We start from the raw sequence: 24,627 nt of genomic DNA on the forward strand, positions 1-24,627 counted from the left end.
CCAAGGGACAGAGCCATCAACAGGCAACCAAGGGACAGAGCCATCATCAACAGGCAACCAAGCGACAGCCATTATCTACAGTCAACCAAGGGACAGCCATCCTCGACAGGCAACGAAGGTACAGCCATCATCAACAGGCAACCATGGGACAAAGCCATCATCAACAGGTGACCAAGGGACAGCCATCATCAACAGACGACCAAGGGACAGAGCCATCATCAACAGGTGACTAAGGGACAGCCATCATCAACAGGCAACCAAGGGACAGGGCCATCATCAACAGGCAACCAAGGGACAGCCATCATCAACAGGCAACCAAGGGACAGCCATCATCAACAAGCAACCAAGGGACAGAGCCATCATCAACAGGCAACCAACAGAAAGGGCCATCGTCAACAGGCAACCAAGGGACAGCCATGCCATCATCAAAAGGCAACCAAGGGACAGAGCCATCATCAACAGGCAACCAAGGGACAACAGGCAACCAAGGAACAGCCATCATCAACAAGCAACCAATGGACAGAGCCATCATCAACAGGCAACCAAGGGACAGCCATCATCAACAGGCAACCAAGGTACAGAGCCATCATCAACAAGCAACCAAAGGACAAAAGGCAACCAAGGGACAGCCATCATCAACAGGCAACCAAGGGACAGAGCCATCATCAAAAGGCAACCAAGGGACAGCCATCATCAACAGGCAACCAAGGGACAGAGCCATCATCAACAGGCAACCAAGGGACAGAGCCATCAACAGGCAACCAAGGGACAGAGCCATCATCAACAGGGAACCAAGGGACAGCCATTATCTACAGTCAACCAAGGAACAGCCATCCTCGACAGGCAACCAAGGTACAGCCATCATCAACAGGCAACCATGGGACAGAGCCATCATCAACAGGTGACCAAGGGACAGCCATCATCAACAGGCGACCAAGGGACAGAGCCATCATCAACAGGCGACTAAGGGACAGCCATCATCAACAGGCAACCAAGGGACATGGCCATCATCAACAGGCAACCAAGGGACAGCCATCATCAACAGGCAACCAAGGGACAGCCATCATCAACAAGCAACCCAGGGACAGAGCCATCATCAACAGGCAACCAACGGAAAGTGCCATCGTCAACAGGCAACCAAGGGACAGCCATGCCATCATCAACAGGCAATCAAGGGACAGAGCCATCATCAACAAGCAACCAAAGGACAACAGGCAACCAAGGGACAGCCATCATCAACAGGCAACCAAGGGACAGAGCCATCATCAACAGGCAACCAAGGGACAGCCATCATCAACAGGCAACCAAGGGACAGAGCCATCATCAACAGGCAACCAAGGTACAACAGGCAACCAAGGGACGGAGCCATCATCAACAGGCAACCGACGGAAAGAGCCACCAACAGGCAACCAAGGGACAGAGCCATCATCAACAGGCAACCAAGGGACAGCCATTATCTACAATCAACCAAGGAACAGCCATCCTCGACAGGCAACCAAGGTACAGCCATCATCAACAGGCAACCATGGGACAGAGCCATCATCAACAGGTGCCCAAGGGACAGCCATCATCAACAGGCGACCAAGGGACAGAGCCATCATCAACAGGCAACCAAGGGACAGAGCCATCATCAACAGGCGACTAAGGGACAGCCATCATCAACAGGCAACCAAGGGACAGGCCGTCATCAACAGGCAACCAAGGGACAGCCATCATCAACAGGCAAGCATGGGACAGCCATAATCAACAAGCAACCAAGGGACAGCCATCATCAACAGGCAAGCATGGGACAGCCATCATCAACAAGCAACCAAGGGACAGAGCCATCATCAACAGGCAACCAACGGAAAGGGCCATCGTCAACAGGCAACCAAGGGACAGGCATCATCAACAGGCAGCCATGCGACAGCCATCATCAACAGGCAACCAAGGGACAGAGCCATCATCAACAGGTGACCAAGGGACAGACATCATCAACAGGCAACCAAGGGACAGGGCCATCATCAACAGGAAACCAAGGGACAGCCATCATCAACAGGCAGCCAAGGGACAGAGCCATCATCAACAGGCAACCAAGGGACAGGGCCATCATCAACAGGCAGCCAAGGGACAGTCAACATCAACAGGCAACCATGGGACAACCATCATCAACAGGCAACCAAGGGACAGAGCCATCAACAGGCAACCAAGGGACAGAGCCATCATCAACAGGCAACCAAGGGACAGAGCCATCATCAACAGGCAACTAAGGTACAGCCATCATCAACAGGCAACCAAGGGACAGCCATCATCAACAGGCAACCAAGGGACAGAGCCATCATCAATAGGCAACCAAGGTACAACAGGCAACCAAGGGACGGAGCCATCATCAACAGGCAACCGACGGACAGAGCCATCAACAGGCAACCAAGGGACAGAGCCATCATCAACAGGCAACCAAGGGACAGCCATTATCTACTGTCAACCAAGGAACAGCCATCCTCGACAGGCAACCAAGGTACAGCCATCATCAACAGGAAACCATGGGACAGAGCCATCATCAACAGGTGCCCAAGGGACAGCCATCATCAACAGGCGACCAAGGGACAGAGCCATCATCAACAGGCAACCAAGGGACAGAGCCATCATCAACAGGCGACTAAGGGACAGCCATCATCAACAGGCAACCAAGGGACAGGCCATCATCAACAGGCAACCAAGGGACAGCCATCATCAACAGGCAAGCATGGGACAGCCATAATCAACAAGCAACCAAGGGACAGCCATCATCAACAGGCAAGCATGGGACAGCCATCATCAAAAAGCAACCAAGGGACAGAACCATCATCAACAGGCAACCAACGGAAAGGGCCATCGTCAACAGGCAACCAAGGGACAGCCATCATCAACAGGCAGCCATGCGACAGCCATCATCAACAGGCAACCAAGGGACAGAGCCATCATCAACAGGTGACCAAGGGACAGACATCATCAACAGGCAACCAAGGGACAGGGATATCATCAACAGGCAACCAAGGGACAGGGCCATCATCAACAGGAAACCAAGGGACAGCCATCATCAACAGGCAGCCAAGGGACAGAGCCATCATTAAAAGGCAACCAAGGGACAGGGCCATCATCAACAGGCAGCCAAGGGACAGTCAACATCAACAGGCAACCATGGGACAACCATTATCAACAGGCAACCAAGGGACAGAGCCATCAACAGGCAACCAAGGGACAGAGCCATCATCAACAGGCAACCAAGGGACAGCCATTATCTACAGTCAACCAAGGAACAGCCATCCTCGACAGGCAACCAAGGTACAGCCATCATCAACAGGCAACCATGGGACAGAGCCATCATCAACAGGTGCCCAAGGGACAGCCATCATCAACCGGCGACCAAGGGACAGAGCCATCATCAACAGGCAACCAAGGGACAGAGCCATCATCAACAGGCGACTAAGGGACAGCCATCATCAACAGGCAACCAAGGGACAGGCCATCATCAACAGGCAACCAAGGGACAGCCATCATCAACAGGCAAGCATGGGACAGCCATAATCAACAAGCAACCAAGGGACAGCCATCATCAACAGGCAAGCATGGGAAAGCCATCATCAACAAGCAACCAAGGGACAGAGCCATCATCAACAGGCAACCAACGGAAAGGGCCATCGTCAACAGGCAACCAAGGAACAGCCATCATCAACAGGCAGCCATGGGACAGCCATCATCAACAGGCAACCAAGGGACAGAGCCATCATCAACAGGTGACCAAGGGACAGACATCATCAACAGGCAACCAAGGGACAGGGCCATCATCAACAGGAAACCAAGGGACAGCCATCATCAACAGGCAGCCAAGGGACAGAGCCATCATCAACAGGCAACCAAGGGACAGGGCCATCATCAACAGGCTGCCAAGGGACAGCCAACATCAACAGGCGACCAACGGACAGCCATCAACAGGCAACCAAGGGACAGCCATTATCAACAGGCAACCAAGGCACAGGGCCATCATCAACAGGAAACCAAGGGACAGCCATCATCAACAGGCAAATAAGGGACAGAGCCATCATCAACAGGCAACCAAGGGACAGAGCCATCATCAACACGTGACCAAGGGACAGTCATCATCAACAAGCAACCAAGGGACAGAGTCATCATCAACAGGCAACCAAGGGACAGCCATCATCACCAGGCGACCAAGGGACAGCCATCATCAACAGGCAACCAAGGGACAGAGCCAGCATAAACAAGCAACCAAGGGACAGATCCATCATCACCAGGCAACCAAGGGACAGCCATCATCAACAGGCAACCAAGGGACAGGGCTATCATCAACAGAAAACCAAGGGACAGCCATCATCAACAGGCAACCAAGGGACAGCCATCAACAGGCAACCCAGGGACAGCCATCATCAACAACAGGCAAACAAGGGACAGAGCCATCATCAACAGGCAAACAAGGGACAGAGCCATCATCAACAGGCAACCAAGGGACAGCCATCATCAACAGGCAACCAAGGGACAGAGCCATCATCAAAAGGTGACCACGGGAGAGCCATCATCAACAGGCAACCAAGGGAAAGCCATCATCTACAGGCAAACAAGGGACAGAACCATCATCAACAGGCAACCAAGGGACAGCCATCATCAACAGGCGACCAAGAGACAGCCATCATCAACAGGCAAACAAGGGACAGAGCCATCATCAACAGGCAACCAAGGGACAGCCATCATCAACAGGCAAACAAGGGACAGAGCCATCATCAACAGGTAACCAAGGGACAGCCATCATCAACAGGCGACCAAGGGACAGCCATCATCAACAGGCAAACAAGGGACAGAGCCATCATCAACAGGCAACCAAGGGACAGCGATCATCAACAGGCAAACAAGGGGCAGAGCCATCATTAACAGGCAACCAAGGGACAGCCATCATCAACAGGCAACCAAGGGACAGAGCCATCATCAACAGGCGAACAAGGGACAGCCATCATCAACAGGCAACCAAGGGACAGAGCCATCATCAACAGGCAACCAAGGGACAGCCATCATCAAGAGCAACCAAGGGACAGAGCCATCATCAAAAGGTGACCACGGGAGAGCCATCATCAACAGGCAACCAAGGGACAGAGCGATCCTCAACAGGCAACCAAGGGACAACAGGCAACCAAAGGACAGCCATCATCAACAGGCAACCAAGGGACAGAGCCATCATCAAAAGGTGACCACGGGAGAGCCATCATCAATAGGCAACCAAGGGACAGAGCGATCCTCAACAGGCAACCGAGGGACAACAGGCAACCAAAGGACAGCCATCATCAACAGGCAACCAAGGGACAGCCATCATCAACAGGCAACCAAGGGACAGAGCCATCATCAACAGGCAACCAAGGGACAACAGGCAACCAAGGGACAGAGCCATCATCAACAGTCAACCAAGGGACAGCCATCCTCGACAGGCAACCAAGGTACAGCCATCATCAACAGGCAACCATGGGACAGAGCCATCATCAACAGGTGACCAAGGGACAGCCATCATCAACAGGCGACCAAGGGACAGAGCCATCATCAACAGGCGACTAAGGGACAGCCATCATCAACAGGCAACCAAGGGACAGCCATCATCAACAGGCAACCAAGGGACAGCCACCATCAACAGGCAACCAAGGGACAGCCACCATCAACAAGCAACCAAGGGACAGAGCCATCATCAACAGGCAACCAACAGAAAGGGCCATCGTCAACAGGCAATCAAGGGACAGCCATGCCATCATCCACAGGCAACCAAGGGACAGAGCCATCATCAACAGGCAACCAAGGGACAACAGGCAACCAAGGGACAGCCATCATCAACAGGCAACCAAGGGACAGAGCCATCATCAACAGGCAACCAAGGGACATCCATCATCAACAGGCAACCAAGGGACAGAGCCATCATCAACAAGCAACCAAAGGACAAAAGGCAACCAAGGGACAGCCATCGTCAACAGGCAACCACGGGACAGAGCCATCATCAAAAGGCAACCAAGGGACAGCCATCATCAACAGGCAACCAAGGGACAGAGCCATCATCAACAGGCAACCAAGGGACAGAGCCATCAACAGGCAATCAAGGGACAGAGCCATCATCAACAGGGAACCAAGGGACAGCCATTATCTACAGTCAACCAAGGAACAGCCATCCTCGACAGGCAACCAAGGTACAGCCATCATCAACAGGCAACCATGGGACAGAGCCATCATCAACAGGTGACCAAGGGACAGCCATCATCAACAGGCGACCCAGGGACAGAGCCATCATCAACAGGCGACTAAGGGACAGCCATCATCAACAGGCAACCAAGGGACATGGCCATCATCAACAGGAAACCAAGGGACAGCCATCATCAACAGGCAACCAAGGGACAGCCATCATCAACAAGCAACCCAGGGACAGAGCCATCATCAACAGGCAACCAACGGAAAGGGCCATCGTCAACAGGCAACCAAGGGACAGCCATGCCATCATCAACAGGCAATCAAGGGACAGAGCCATCATCAACAGGCAACCAAAGGACAACAGGCAACCAAGGGACAGCCATCATCAACAGGCAACCAAGGGACAGAGCCATCATCAACAGGCAACCAAGGGACAGCCATCATCAACAGGCAACCAAGGGACAGAGCCATCATCAACAGGCAACCAAGGTACAACAGGCAACCAAGGGACGGAGCCATCATCAACAGGCAACCGACAGACAGAGCCATCAACAGGCAACCAAGGGACAGAGCCATCATCAACAGGCAACCAAGGGACAGCCATTATCTACAGTCAACCAAGGAACAGCCATCCTCGACAGGCAACCAAGGTACAGCCATCATCAACAGGCAACCATGGGACAGAGCCATCATCAACAGGTGCCCAAGGGACAGACTTCATCAACAGGCGACCAAGGGACAGAGCCATCATCAACAGGCAACCAAGGGACAGAGCCATCATCAACAGGTGACTAAGGGACAGCCATCATCAACAGGCAACCAAGGGACAGGCCATCATCAACAGGCAACCAAGGGACAGAGCCTTCATCAACAGGTGACCAAGGGACAGCCATCATCAACAGGCAAGCATGGGACAGCCATCATCAACAAGCAACCAAGGGACAGCCATCATCAACAGGCAAGCATGGGACAGCCATCATCAACAAGCAACCAAGGACAGAGCCATCATCAACAGGCAACCAACGGAAAGGGCCATCGTCAACAGGCAACCAAGGGACAGCCATTATCAACAGGCAGCCATGGGACAGCCATCATCAACAGGCAACCAAGGGACAGAGCCATCATCAACAGGTGACCAAGGGACAGACATCATCAACAGGCAACCAAGAGACAGGGCCATCATCAGCAGGAAACCAAGGGACAGCCATCATCAACAGGCAGCCAAGGGACAGAGCCATCATCAACAGGCAACCAAGGGACAGGGCCATCATCAACAGGTGACCAAGGGACAGCCATCATCAACAGGCAACCAAGGGACACAACCATCATCAACGGGCAACCAAGGGACAGAGCCATCATCAACAGGCAACCAAGGGACAGCTCCATCATCAACAGGCAACCAAGGGACAGCCATCATCAACAGGCGACCAAGGGACAGCCATCATCAACAGGCAAACAAGGGACAGAGCCATCATCAACAGGCAACCAAGGGACAGCCATCATCAACAGGCGACCAAGAGACAGCCATCATCAACAGGCAAACAAGGGACAGAGCCATCATCAACAGGCAACCAAGGGACAGCCATCATCAACAGTCAAACAAGGGACAGAGCCATCATCAACAGGTAACCAAGGGACAGCCATCATCAACAGGCGACCAAGGGATAGCCGTCATCAACAGGCAAACAAGGGACAGAGCCATCATCAACAGGCAACCAAGGGACAGCCATCATCAACAGGCAAACAAGGGGCAGAGTCATCATCAACAGGCAACCAAGGGACAGCCATCATCAACAGGCAACCAAGGGACAGAGCCATCATCAACAGGCAAACAAGGGACAAGCATCATCAACAGGCAACCAAGGGACAGAGCCATCATCAACAGGCAACCAAGGGACAGCCATCATCAACAGGCAACCAAGGGACAGAGCCATCATCAAAAGGTGACCACGGGAGAGCCATCATCAACAGGCAACCAAGGGACAGAGCGATCCTCAACAGGCAACCAAGGGACAACAGGCAACCAAAGGACAGCCATCATCAACAGGCAACCAAGGGACAGAGCCATTATCAAAAGGTGACCACGGGAGAGCCATCATCAATAGGCAACCAAGGGACAGAGCGATCCTCAACAGGCAACCGAGGGACAACAGGCAACCAATGGACAGCCATCATCAACAGGCAACCAAGGGACAGCCATCATCAACAGGCAACCAAGGGACAAAGCCATCATCAACAGGCAACCAAGGGACATTGCCATCATCAACAGGCAACCAAGGGACAGCCATCATCCACAGGCAACCAAGGGACAGAGCCATCATCAACAGGCAACCAAGGGACAACAGGCAACCAAGGGACAGCCATCATCAACAGGCAACCAAGGGACAGAGACATCATCAACAGGCACCCAAAGGACAAAAGGCAACCAAGGGACAGCCATCATCAACAGGCAACCAAGGGACAGAGCCATCATCAAAAGGCAACCAAGGGACAGCCATCATCAACAGGCAACCAAAGGACAGAGCCATCATCAACAGGCAACCAAGGGACAACAGGCAACCAAAGGACAGAGCCATTATCATCAGTTAACCAAGGGACAGAGCCATCAACAGGCAACCAAGGGACAGAGCCATCATCAACAGGCAACCAAGGGACACAACCATCATCAACGGGCAACCAAGGGACAGAGCCATCATCAACAGGCAACCAAGGGACAGCTCCATCATCAACAGGCAACCAAGGGACAGCCATCATCAAAAGGCGACCAAGGGACAGCCATCATCAACAGGCAAACAAGGGACAGAGCCATCATCAACAGGCAACCAAGGGACAGCCATCATCAACAGGCGACCAAGAGACAGCCATCATCAACAGGCAAACAAGGGACAGAGCCATCATCAACAGGCAACCAAGGGACAGCCATCATCAACAGTCAAACAAGGGACAGAGCCATCATCAACAGGTAACCAAGGGACAGCCATCATCAACAGGCAACCAAGGGATAGCCGTCATCAACAGGCAAACAAGGGACAGAGCCATCATCAACAGGCAACCAAGGGACAGCCATCATCAACAGGCAAACAAGGGGCAGAGTCATCATCAACAGGCAACCAAGGGACAGCCATCATCAACAGGCAACCAAGGGACAGAGCCATCATCAACAGGCAAACAAGGGACAAGCATCATCAACAGGCAACCAAGGGACAGAGCCATCATCAACAGGCAACCAAGGGACAGCCATCATCAACAGGCAACCAAGGGACAGAGCCATCATCAAAAGGTGACCACGGGAGAGCCATCATCAACAGGCAACCAAGGGACAGAGCGATCCTCAACAGGCAACCAAGGGACAACAGGCAACCAAAGGACAGCCATCATCAACAGGCAACCAAGGGACAGAGCCATTATCAAAAGGTGACCACGGGAGAGCCATCATCAATAGGCAACCAAGGGACAGAGCGATCCTCAACAGGCAACCGAGGGACAACAGGCAACCAATGGACAGCCATCATCAACAGGCAACCAAGGGACAGCCATCATCAACAGGCAACCAAGGGACAAAGCCATCATCAACAGGCAACCAAGGGACATTGCCATCATCAACAGGCAACCAAGGGACAGCCATCATCCACAGGCAACCAAGGGACAGAGCCATCATCAACAGGCAACCAAGGGACAACAGGCAACCAAGGGACAGCCATCATCAACAGGCAACCAAGGGACAGAGACATCATCAACAGGCACCCAAAGGACAAAAGGCAACCAAGGGACAGCCATCATCAACAGGCAACCAAGGGACAGAGCCATCATCAAAAGGCAACCAAGGGACAGCCATCATCAACAGGCAACCAAAGGACAGAGCCATCATCAACAGGCAACCAAGGGACAACAGGCAACCAAAGGACAGAGCCATTATCATCAGGCAACCAAGGGACAGAGCCATCAACAGGCAACCAAGGGACAGAGCCATCATCAACAGGCAACCAAGCGACAGCCATTATCTACAGTCAACCAAGGGACAGCCATCCTCGACAGGCAACAAAGGTACAGCCATCATCAACAGGCAACCATGGGACAAAGCCATCATCAACAGGTGACCAAGGGACAGCCATCATCAACAGGCGACCAAGGGACAGAGCCATCATCAACAGGTGACTAAGGGACAGCCATCATCAACAGGCAACCAAGGGACAGGGCCATCATCAACAGGCAACCAAGGGACAGCCATCATCAACAGGCAAACAAGGGACAGCCATCATCAACAAGCAACCAAGGGACAGAGCCATCATCAACAGGCAACCAACAGAAAGGGCCATCGTCAACAGGCAACCAAGGGACAGCCATGCCATCATCAACAGGCAACCAAGGGACAGAGCCATCATCAACAGGCAACCAAGGGACAACAGGCAACCAAGGGACAGCCATCATCAACAGGCAACCAAGGGACAGAGCCATCATCAACAGGCAACCAAGGGACAGCCATCATCAACAGGCAACCAAGGTACAGAGCCATCATCAACAAGCAACCAAAGGACAAAAGGCAACCAATGGACAGCCATCATCAACAGGCAACCAAGGGACAGAGCCATCATCAAAAGGCAACCAAGGGACAGCCATCATCAACAGGCAACCAAGGGACAGAGCCATCATCAACAGGCAACCAAGGGACAGAGCCATCAACAGGCAACCAAGGGACAGAGCCATCATCAACAGGGAACCAAGGGACAGCCATTATCTACAGTCAACCAAGGAACAGCCATCCTCGACAGGCAACCAAGGTACAGCCATCATCAACAGGCAACCATGGGACAGAGCCATCATCAACAGGTGACCAAGGGACAGCCATCATCAACAGGCGACCAAGGGACAGAGCCATCATCAACAGGCGACTAAGGGACAGCCATCATCAACAGGCAACCAAGGGACATGGCCATCATCAACAGGCAACCAAGGGACAGCCATCATCAACAGGCAACCAAGGGACAGCCATCATCAACAAGCAACCCAGGGACAGAGCCATCATCAACAGGCAACCAACGGAAAGTGCCATCGTCAACAGGCAACCAAGGGACAGCCATGCCATCATCAACAGGCAATCAAGGGACAGAGCCTTCATCAACAGGCAACCAAGGGACACAACCATCATCAACGGGCAACCAAGGGACAGAGCCATCATCAACAGGCAACCAAGGGACAGCTCCATCATCAACAGGCAACCAAGGGACAGCCATCATCAACAGGCGACCAAGGGACAGCCATCATCAACAGGCAAACAAGGGACAGAGCCATCATCAACAGGCAACCAAGGGACAGCCATCATCAACAGGCGACCAAGAGACAGCCATCATCAACAGGCAAACAAGGGACAGAGCCATCATCAACAGGCAACCAAGGGACAGCCATCATCAACAGTCAAACAAGGGACAGAGCCATCATCAACAGGTAACCAAGGGACAGCCATCATCAACAGGCGACCAAGGGATAGCCGTCATCAACAGGCAAACAAGGGACAGAGCCATCATCAACAGGCAACCAAGGGACAGCCATCATCAACAGGCAAACAAGGGGCAGAGCCATCATCAACAGGCAACCAAGGGACAGCCATCATCAACAGGCAACCAAGGGACAGCCATCATCCACAGGCAACCAAGGGACAGAGCCATCATCAACAGGCAACCAAGGGACAACAGGCAACCAAGGGACAGCCATCATCAACAGGCAACCAAGGGACAGAGACATCATCAACAGGCACCCAAAGGACAAAAGGCAACCAAGGGACAGCCATCATCAACAGGCAACCAAGGGACAGAGCCATCATCAAAAGGCAACCAAGGGACAGCCATCATCAACAGGCAACCAAAGGACAGAGCCATCATCAACAGGCAACCAAGGGACAACAGGCAACCAAAGGACAGAGCCATTATCATCAGGCAACCAAGGGACAGAGCCATCAACAGGCAACCAAGGGACAGAGCCATCATCAACAGGCAACCAAGCGACAGCCATTATCTACAGTCAACCAAGGGACAGCCATCCTCGACAGGCAACAAAGGTACAGCCATCATCAACAGGCAACCATGGGACAAAGCCATCATCAACAGGTGACCAAGGGACAGCCATCATCAACAGGCGACCAAGGGACAGAGCCATCATCAACAGGTGACTAAGGGACAGCCATCATCAACAGGCAACCAAGGGACAGGGCCATCATCAACAGGCAACCAAGGGACAGCCATCATCAACAGGCAAACAAGGGACAGCCATCATCAACAAGCAACCAAGGGACAGAGCCATCATCAACAGGCAACCAACAGAAAGGGCCATCGTCAACAGGCAACCAAGGGACAGCCATGCCATCATCAACAGGCAACCAAGGGACAGAGCCATCATCAACAGGCAACCAAGGGACAACAGGCAACCAAGGGACAGCCATCATCAACAGGCAACCAAGGGACAGAGCCATCATCAACAGGCAACCAAGGGACAGCCATCATCAACAGGCAACCAAGGTACAGAGCCATCATCAACAAGCAACCAAAGGACAAAAGGCAACCAATGGACAGCCATCATCAACAGGCAACCAAGGGACAGAGCCATCATCAAAAGGCAACCAAGGGACAGCCATCATCAACAGGCAACCAAGGGACAGAGCCATCATCAACAGGCAACCAAGGGACAGAGCCATCAACAGGCAACCAAGGGACAGAGCCATCATCAACAGGGAACCAAGGGACAGCCATTATCTACAGTCAACCAAGGAACAGCCATCCTCGACAGGCAACCAAGGTACAGCCATCATCAACAGGCAACCATGGGACAGAGCCATCATCAACAGGTGACCAAGGGACAGCCATCATCAACAGGCGACCAAGGGACAGAGCCATCATCAACAGGCGACTAAGGGACAGCCATCATCAACAGGCAACCAAGGGACATGGCCATCATCAACAGGCAACCAAGGGACAGCCATCATCAACAGGCAACCAAGGGACAGCCATCATCAACAAGCAACCCAGGGACAGAGCCATCATCAACAGGCAACCAACGGAAAGTGCCATCGTCAACAGGCAACCAAGGGACAGCCATGCCATCATCAACAGGCAATCAAGGGACAGAGCCTTCATCAACAGGCAACCAAGGGACACAACCATCATCAACGGGCAACCAAGGGACAGAGCCATCATCAACAGGCAACCAAGGGACAGCTCCATCATCAACAGGCAACCAAGGGACAGCCATCATCAACAGGCGACCAAGGGACAGCCATCATCAACAGGCAAACAAGGGACAGAGCCATCATCAACAGGCAACCAAGGGACAGCCATCATCAACAGGCGACCAAGAGACAGCCATCATCAACAGGCAAACAAGGGACAGAGCCATCATCAACAGGCAACCAAGGGACAGCCATCATCAACAGTCAAACAAGGGACAGAGCCATCATCAACAGGTAACCAAGGGACAGCCATCATCAACAGGCGACCAAGGGATAGCCGTCATCAACAGGCAAACAAGGGACAGAGCCATCATCAACAGGCAACCAAGGGACAGCCATCATCAACAGGCAAACAAGGGGCAGAGCCATCATCAACAGGCAACCAAGGGACAGCCATCATCAACAGGCAACCAAGGGACAGAGCCATCATCAACAGGCAAACAAGGGACAGCCATCATCAACAGGCAACCAAGGGACAGAGCCATCATCAACAGGCAACCAAGGGACAGAGCCATCATCAAAAGGTGACCACGGGAGAGCCATCATCAACAGGCAACCAAGGGACAGAGCGATCCTCAACAGGCAACCAAGGGACAACAGGCAACCAAAGGACAGCCATCATCAACAGGCAACCAAGGGACAGAGCCATCATCAAAAGGTGACCACGGGAGAGCCATCATCAATAGGCAACCAAGGGACAGAGCGATCCTCAACAGGCAACCGAGGGACAACAGGCAACCAATGGACAGCCATCATCAACAGGCAACCAAGGGACAGCCATCATCAACAGGCAACCAAGGGACAAAGCCATCATCAACAGGCAACCAAGAGACATAGCCATCATCAACAGGCAACCAAGGGACAGCCATCATCCACAGGCAACCAAGGGACAGAGCCATCATCAACAGGCAACCAAGGGACAACAGGCAACCAAGGGACAGCCATCATCAACAGGCAACCAAGGGACAGAGACATCATCAACAGGCAACCAAAGGACAAAAGGCAACCAAGGGACAGCCATCATCAACAGGCAACCAAGGGACAGAGCCATCATCAAAAGGCAACCAAGGGACAGCCATCATCAATAGGCAACCAAAGGACAGAGCCATCATCAACAGGTGACCAAGGGACAGCCATCATCAACAGGCGACCAAGGGACAGAGCCATCATCAACAGGCGAACAAGGGACAGCCATCATCAACAGGCAACCAAGGGACACATCCATCATCAACAGGCAACCAAGGGACAGCCATCATCAACAGGCAACCAAGGGACAGAGCCATCATCAAAAGGTGACCACGGGAGAGCCATCATCAACAGGCAACCAAGGGACAGAGCGATCCTCAACAGGCAACCAAGGGACAACAGGCAACCAAAGGACAGCCATCATCAACAGGCAACCAAGGGACAGAGCCATCATCAAAAGGTGACCACGGGAGAGCCATCATCAATAGGCAACCAAGGGACAGAGCGATCCTCAACAGGCAACCGAGGGACAACAGGCAACCAATGGACAGCCATCATCAACAGGCAACCAAGGGACAGCCATCATCAACAGGCAACCAAGGGACAAAGCCATCATCAACAGGCAACCAAGGGACATAGCCATCATCAACAGGCAACCAAGGGACAGCCATCATCCACAGGCAACCAAGGGACAGAACCATCATCAACAGGCAACCAAGGGACAACAGGCAACCAAGGGACAGCCATCATCAACAGGCAACCAAGGGACAGAGACATCATCAACAGGCAACCAAAGGACAAAAGGCAACCAAGGGACAGCCATCATCAACAGGCAACCAAGGGACAGAGCCATCATCAAAAGGCAACCAAGGGACAGCCATCATCAACAGGCAACCAAAGGACAGAGCCATCATCAACAGGCAACCAAGGGACAACAGACAACCAAAGGACAGAGCCATTATCATCAGGCAACCAAGGGACAGAGCCATCAACAGGCAACCAAGGGACAGAGCCATCATCAACAGGCAACCAAGCGACAGCCATTATCTACAGTCAACCAAGGGACAGCCATCCTCGACAGGCAACCAAGGTACAGCCATCATCAACAGGCAACCATGGGACAGAGCCATCATCAACAGGTGACCAAGGGACAGCCATCATCAACAGGCGACCAAGGGACAGAGCCATCATCAACAGGTGACTAAGGGACAGCCATCATCAACAGGCAACCAAGGGACAGGGCCATCATCAACAGGCAACCAAGGGACAGCCATCATCAACAGGCAACCAAGGGACAGCCATCATCAACAAGCAACCAAGGGACAGAGCCATCATCAACAGGCAACCAACAGAAAGGGCCATCGTCAACAGGCAACCAAGGGACAGCCATGCCATCATCAAAAGGCAACCAAGGGACAGAGCCATCATCAACAGGCAACCAAGGGACAACAGGCAACCAAGGGACAGCCATCATCAACAGGCAACCAAGGTACAGAGCCATCATCAACAAGCAACCAAAGGACAAAAGGCAACCAAGGGACAGCCATCATCAACAGGCAACCAAGGGACAGAGCCATCATCAAAAGGCAACCAAGGGACAGCCATCATCAACAGGCAACCAAGGGACAGAGCCATCATCAACAGGCAACCAAGGGACAGAGCCATCAACAGGCAACCAAGGGACAGAGCCATCATCAACAGGGAACCAAGGGACAGCCATTATCTACAGTCAACCAAGGAACAGCCATCCTCGACAGGCAACCAAGGTACAGCCATCATCAACAGGCAACCATGGGACAGAGCCATCATCAACAGGTGACCAAGGGACAGCCATCATCAACAGGCGACCAAGGGACAGAGCCATCATCAACAGGCGACTAAGGGACAGCCATCATCAACAGGCAACCAAGGGACATGGCCATCATCAACAGGCAACCAAGGGACAGCCATCATCAACCGGCAACCAAGGGACAGCCATCATCAACAAGCAACCCAGGGACAGAGCCATCATCAACAGGCAACCAACGGAAAGTGCCATCGTCAACAGGCAACCAAGGGACAGCCATGCCATCATCAACAGGCAATCAAGGGACAGAGCCATCATCAACAAGCAACCAAAGGACAACAGGCAACCAAGGGACAGCCATCATCAACAGGCAACCAAGGGACAGAGCCATCATCAACAGGCAACCAAGGGACAGCCATCATCAACAGGCAACCAAGGGACAGAGCCATCATCAACAGGCAACCAAGGTACAACAGGCAACCAAGGGACGGAGCCATCATCAACAGGCAACCGACGGACAGAGCCATCAACAGACAACCAAGGGACAGAGCCATCATCAACAGGCAACCAAGGGACAGCCATTATCTACAATCAACCAAGGAACAGCCATCCTCGACAGGCAACCAAGGTACAGCCATCATCAACAGGTAACCATGGGACAGAGCCATCATCAACAGGTGCCCAAGGGACAGCCATCATCAACAGGCGACCAAGGGACAGAGCCATCATCAACAGGCAACCAAGGGACAGAGCCATCATCAACAGGTGACTAAGGGACAGCCATCATCAACAGGCAACCAAGGGACAGGCCGTCATCAACAGGCAACCAAGGGACAGCCATCATCAACAGGCAAGCATGGGACAGCCATAATCAACAAGCAACCAAGGGACAGCCATCATCAACAGGCAAGCATGGGACAGCCATCATCAACAAGCAACCAAGGGACAGAGCCATCATCAACAGGCAACCAACGGAAAGGGCCATCGTCAACAGGCAACCAAGGGACAGCCATCATCAACAGGCAGCCATGCGACAGCCATCATCAACAGGCAACCAAGGGACAGAGCCATCATCAACAGGTGACCAAGGGACAGACATCATCAACAGGCAACCAAGGGACAGGGCCATCATCAACAGGAAACCAAGGGACAGCCATCATCAACAGGCAGCCAAGGGACAGAGCCATCATCAACAGGCAACCAAGGGACAGGGCCATCATCAACAGGCAGCCAAGGGACAGTCAACATCAACAGGCAACCATGGGACAACCATCATCAACAGGCATCCAAGGGACAGAGCCATCAACAGGCAACCAAGGGACAGAGCCATCATCAACAGGCAACCAAGGGACAGAGCCATCATCAACAGGCAACTAAGGGACAGCCATCATCAACAGGCAACCAAGGGACAGCGATCATCAACAGGCAACCAAGGGACAGAGCCATCATCAACAGGCAACCAAGGTACAACAGGCAACCAAGGGACGGAGCCATCATCAACAGGCAACCGACGGACAGAGCCATCAACAGGCAACCAAGGGACAGAGCCATCATCAACAGGCTACCAAGGGACAGCCATTATCTACTGTCAACCAAGGAACAGCCATCCTCGACAGGCAACCAAGGTACAGCCATCATCAACAGGAAACCATGGGACAGAGCCATCATCAACAGGTGCCCAAGGGACAGCCATCATCAACAGGCGACCAAGGGACAGAGCCATCATCAACAGGCAACCAAGGGACAGAGCCATCATCAACAGGCGACTAAGGGACAGCCATCATCAACAGGCAACCAAGGGACAGGCCATCATCAACAGGCAACCAAGGGACAGCCATCATCAACAAGCAACCAAGGGACAGCCATCATCAACAGGCAAGCATGGGACAGCCATCATCAACAAGCAACCAAGGGACAGAACCATCATCAACAGGCAACCATTGGAAAGGGCCATCGTCAACAGGCAACCAAGGGACAGCCATCATCAACAGGCAGCCATGCGACAGCCATCATCAACAGGCAACCAAGGGACAGAGCCATCATCAACAGGTGACCAAGGGACAGACATCATCAACAGGCAACCAAGGGACAGGGACATCATCAACAGGCAACCAAGGGACAGGGCCATCATCAACAGGAAACCAAGGGACAGCCATCATCAACAGGCAGCCAAGGGACAGAGCCATCATTAACAGGCAACCAAGGGACAGGGCCATCATCAACAGGCAGCCAAGGGACAGTCAACATCAACAGGCAACCATGGGACAACCATTACCAACTCGCAACCAAGGGACAGAGCCATCAACAGGCAACCAAGGGACAGAGCCATCATCAACAGGCAACCAAGGGACAGCCATTATCTACAGTCAACCAAGGAACAGCCATCCTCGACAGGCAACCAAGGTACAGCCATCATCAACAGGCAACCATGGGACAGAGCCATCATCAACAGGTGCCCAAGGGACAGCCATCATCAACAGGCGACCAAGGGACAGAGCCATCATCAACAGGCAACCAAGGGACAGAGCCATCATCAACAGGCGACTAAGGGACAGCCATCATCAACAGGCAACCAAGGGACAGGCCATCATCAACAGGCAACCAAGGGACAGCCATCATCAACAGGCAAGCATGGGACAGCCATAATCAACAAGCAACCAAGGGACAGCCATCATCAACAGGCAAGCATGGGAAAGCCATCATCAACAAGCAACCAAGGGACAGAGCCATCATCAACAGGCAACCAATGGAAAGGGCCATCGTCAACAGGCAACCAAGGAACAGCCATCATCAACAGGCAGCCATGGGACAGCCATCATCAACAGGCAACCAAGGGACAGAGCCATCATCAACAGGTGACCAAGGGACAGACATCATCAACAGGCAACCAAGGGACAGGGCCATCATCAACAGGAAACCAAGGGACAGCCATCATCAACAGGCAGCCAAGGGACAGAGCCATCATCAACAGGCAACCAAGGGACAGGGCCATCATCAACAGGCAGCCAAGGGACAGTCAACATCAACAGGCAACCATGGGACAACCATCATCAACAAGCAACCAAGGGACAGGCCATCATCAACAGGAAACCAAGGGACAGCCAACATCAACAGGCGACCAACGGACAGCCATCAACAGGCAACCAAGGGACAGCAATTATCAACAGGCAACCAAGGCACAGGGCCATCGTCAACAGGAAACCAAGGGACAGCCATCATCAATAGGCAAATAAGGGACAGAGCCATCATCAACAGGCAACCAAGGGACAGAGCCATCATCAACACGCGACCAAGGGACAGTCATCATCAACAAGCAACCAAGGGACAGAGTCATCATCAACAGGCAACCAAGGGACAGCCATCATCACCAGGCGACCAAGGGACAGCCATCATCAACAGGCAACCAAGGGACAGAGCCAGCATAAACAGGCAACCAAGGGACAGATCCATCATCACCAGGCAACCAAGGGACAGCCATCATCAACAGGCAACCAAGGGACAGGGCTATCATCAACAGAAAACCAAGGGACAGCCATCATCAACAGGCAACCAAGGGACAGCCATCAACAGGCAACCCAGGGACAGCCATCATCAACAGGCAAACAAGGGACAGAGCCATCATCAACAGGCAAACAAGGGACAGAGCCATCATCAACAGGCAACCAAGGGACAGCCATCATCAACAGGCAACCAAGGAACAGAGCCATCATCAAAAGGTGACCACGGGAGAGCCATCATCAACAGGCAACCAAGGGAAAGCCATCATCTACAGGCAAACAAGGGACAGAGCCATCATCAACAGGCAACCAAGGGACAGCCATCATCAACAGGCGACCAAGAGACAGCCATCATCAACAGGCAAACAAGGGACAGAGCCATCATCAACAGGCAACCAAGGGACAGCCATCATCAACAGGCAAACAAGGGACAGAGCCATCATCAACAGGTAACCAAGGGACAGCCATCATCAACAGGCGACCAAGGGACAGCCATCATCAACAGGCAAACAAGGGACAGAGCCATCATCAACAGGCAACCAAGGGACAGCGATCATCAACAGGCAAACAAGGGGCAGAGCCATCATCAACAGGCAACCAAGGGACAGCCATCATCAACAGGCAACCAAGGGACAGAGCCATCATCAACAGGCGAACAAGGGACAGCCATCATCAACAGGCAACCAAGGGACAGAGCCATCATCAACAGGCAACCAAGGGACAGCCATCATCAAGAGCAACCAAGGGACAGAGCCATCATCAAAAGGTGACCACGGGAGAGCCATCATCAACAGGCAACCAAGGGACAGAGCGATCCTCAACAGGCAACCAAGGGACAACAGGCAACCAAAGGACAGCCATCATCAACAGGCAACCAAGGGACAGAGCCATCATCAAAAGGTGACCACGGGAGAGCCATCATCAATAGGCAACCAAGGGACAGAGCGATCCTCAACAGGCAACCGAGGGACAACAGGCAACCAAAGGACAGCCATCATCAACAGGCAACCAAGGGACAGCCATCATCAACAGGCAACCAAGGGACAGAGCCATCATCAACAGGCAACCAAGGGACAACAGGCAACCAAGGGACAGAGCCATCATCAACAGTCAACCAAGGGACAGAGCCATCATCAACAGGCAACCAAGGGACAGCCATCATCCACAGGCAACCAAGGGACAGAACCATCATCAACAGGCAACCAAGGGACAGAGCCATCATAAACAGGCAACCAAAGGACAAAAGGCAACCAAGGGACAGAACCATCATCAACAGGCAACCAAGGGACAGAGCCATCATCAAAAGGCAACCAAGGGACAGCTATCATCAACAGGCAACCAAGGGACAGAGCCATTATCATCAGGCAACCAAGGGACAGAGCCATCAACAGGCAACCAAGGGACAGAGCCATCATCAACAGGCAACCAAGGGACAGCCATTATCTACAGTCAACCAAGGGACAGCCATCCTCGACAGGCAACCAAGGTACAGCCATCATCAACAGGCAACCATGGGACAGAGCCATCATCAACAGGCGACCAAGGGACAGAGCCATCATCAACGGTCGACTAAGGGACAGCCATCATCAACAGGCAACCAAGGGACAGGGCCATCATCAACAGGCAACCAAGGAACAGCCATCATCAACAGTCAACCAAGGGACAGCCATCATCAACAAGCAACCAAGGGACAGAGCCATCATCAACAGGCAACCAACGGAAAGGGCCATCGTCAACAGGCAACCAAGGGACAGCCATGCCATCATCAACAGGCAACCAAGGGACAGAGCCATCATCAACAGGCAACCAAGGGACAACAGGCAACCAAGGGACAGCCATCATCAACAGACAACCAAGGGACAGAGCCATCATCAACAGGCAACCAAGGGACAGCCATCATCAACAGGTAACCAAGGGACAGAGCCATCATCAACAGGCAACCAAAGGACAAAAGGCAACCAAGGGACAGCCATCATCAACAGGCAACCAAGGGACAGAGCCATCATCAAAAGGCAACCAAGGGACAGCCATCATCAACAGGCAACCAACGGACAGAGCCATCATCAACAGGCAACCAAGGGACAACAGGCAACCAAAGGACAGAGCCATTATCATCAGGCAACCAAGGGACAGAGGCATCAACAGGCAACCAAGGGACAGAGCCATCATCAACAGGCAACCAAGGGACAGCCATTATCTACTGTCAACCAAGGAACAGCCATCCTCGACAGGCAACCAAGGTACAGCCATCATCAACAGGAAACCATGGGACAGAGCCATCATCAACAGGTGCCCAAGGGACAGCCATCATCAACAGGCAACCAAGGGACAGCCATCATCAACAGGCAACCAAGGGACAGAGCCATCATCTATAGGCAACCAAGGTACAACAGGCAACCAAGGGACGGAGCCATCATCAACAGGCAACCGACGGACAGAGCCATCAACAGGCAACCAAGGGACAGAGCCATCATCAACAGGCAACCAAGGGACAGCCATTATCTACTGTCAACCAAGGAACAGCCATCCTCGACAGGCAACCAAGGTACAGCCATCATCAACAGGAAACCATGGGACAGAGCCATCATCAACAGGTGCCCAAGGGACAGCCATCATCAACAGGCGACCAAGGGACAGAGCCATCATCAACAGGCAACCAAGGGACAGAGCCATCATCAACAGGCGACTAAGGGACAGCCATCATCAACAGGCGACCAAGGGACAGGCCATCATCAACAGGCAACCAAGGGACAGCCATCATCAACAGGCAAGCATGGGACAGCCATAATCAACAAGCAACCAAGGAACAGCCATCATCAACAGGCAAGCATGGGACAGCCATCATCAAAAAGCAACCAAGGGACAGAACCATCATCAACAGGCAACCAACGGAAAGGGCCATCGTCAACAGGCAACCAAGGGACAGCCATCATCAACAGGCAGCCATGCGACAGCCATCATCAACAGGCAACCAAGGGACAGAGCCATCATCAACAGGTGACCAAGGGACAGACATCATCAACAGGCAACCAAGGGACAGGGACATCATCAACAGACAACCAAGGGACAGGGCCATCATCAACAGGAAACCAAGGGACAGCCATCATCAACAGGCATCCAAGGGACAGAGCCATCATTAAAAGGCAACCAAGGGACAGGGCCATCATCAACAGGCAGCCAAGGGACAGTCAACATCAACAGGCAACCATGGGACAACCATTATCAACAGGCAACCAAGGGACAGAGCCATCAACAGGCAACCAAGGGACAGAGCCATCATCAACAGGCAACCAAGGGACAGCCATTATCTACAGTCAACCAAGGAACAGCCATCCTCGACAGGCAACCAAGGTACAGCCATCATCAACAGGCAACCATGGGACAGAGCCATCATCAACAGGTGCCCAAGGGACAGCCATCATCAACAGGCGACCAAGGGACAGAGCCATCATCAACAGGCAACCAAGGGACAGAGCCATCATCAACAGGCGACTAAGGGACAGCCATCATCAACAGGCAACCAAGGGACAGGCCATCATCAACAGGCAACCAAGGGACAGCCATCATCAACAGGCAAGCATGGGACAGCCATAATCAACAAGCAACCAAGGGACAGCCATCATCAACAGGCAAGCATGGGAAAGCCATCATCAACAAGCAACCAAGGGACAGAGCCATCATCAACAGGCAACCAACGGAAAGGGCCATCGTCAACAGGCAACCAAGGAACAGCCATCATCAACAGGCAGCCATGGGACAGCCATCATCAACAGGCAACCAAGGGACAGAGCCATCATCAACAGGTGACCAAGGGACAGACATCATCAACAGGCAACCAAGGGACAGGGCCATCATCAACAGGAAACCAAGGGACAGCCATCATCAACAGGCAGCCAAGGGACAGAGCCATCATCAACAGGCAACCAAGGGACAGGGCCATCATCAACAGGCAGCCAAGGGACAGCCAACATCAACAGGCGACCAACGGACAGCCATCAACAGGCAACCAAGGGACAGCCATTATCAACAGGCAACCAAGGCACAGGGCCATCGTCAACAGGAAACCAAGGGACAGCCATCATCAACAGGCAAATAAGGGACAGAGCCATCATCAACAGGCAACCAAGGGACAGAGCCATCATCAACACGTGACCAAGGGACAGTCATCATCAACAAGCAACCAAGGGACAGAGTCATCATCAACAGGCAACCAAGGGACAGCCATCATCACCAGGCGACCAAGGGACAGCCATCATCAACAGGCAACCAAGGGACAGAGCCAGCATAAACAAGCAACCAAGGGACAGATCCATCATCACCAGGCAACCAAGGGACAGCAATCATCAACAGGCAACCAAGGGACAGGGCTATCATCAACAGAAAACCAAGGGACAGCCATCATCAACAGGCAACCAAGGGACAGCCATCAACAGGCAACCCAGGGACAGCCATCATCAACAACAGGCAAACAAGGGACAGAGCCATCATCAACAGGCAAACAAGGGACAGAGCCATCATCAACAGGCAACCAAGGGACAGCCATCATCAACAGGCAACCAAGGGACAGAGCCATCATCAAAAGGTGACCACGGGAGAGCCATCATCAACAGGCAACCAAGGGAAAGCCATCATCTACAGGCAAACAAGGGACAGAACCATCATCAACAGGCAACCAAGGGACAGCCATCATCAACAGGCGACCAAGAGACAGCCATCATCAACAGGCAAACAAGGGACAGAGCCATCATCAACAGGCAACCAAGGGACAGCCATCATCAACAGGCAAACAAGGGACAGAGCCATCATCAACAGGTAACCAAGGGACAGCCATCATCAACAGGCGACCAAGGGACAGCCATCATCAACAGGCAAACAAGGGACAGAGCCATCATCAACAGGCAACCAAGGGACAGCGATCATCAACAGGCAAACAAGGGGCAGAGCCATCATTAACAGGCAACCAAGGGACA

The sequence above is a fragment of the Ambystoma mexicanum genome, chromosome 8, assembly GCF_040938575.1.
Source record: "Ambystoma mexicanum isolate Mex_15411 chromosome 8, UKY_AmexF1_1, whole genome shotgun sequence".
NCBI classification, from domain to species: Eukaryota; Metazoa; Chordata; class Amphibia; order Caudata; family Ambystomatidae; genus Ambystoma; species Ambystoma mexicanum.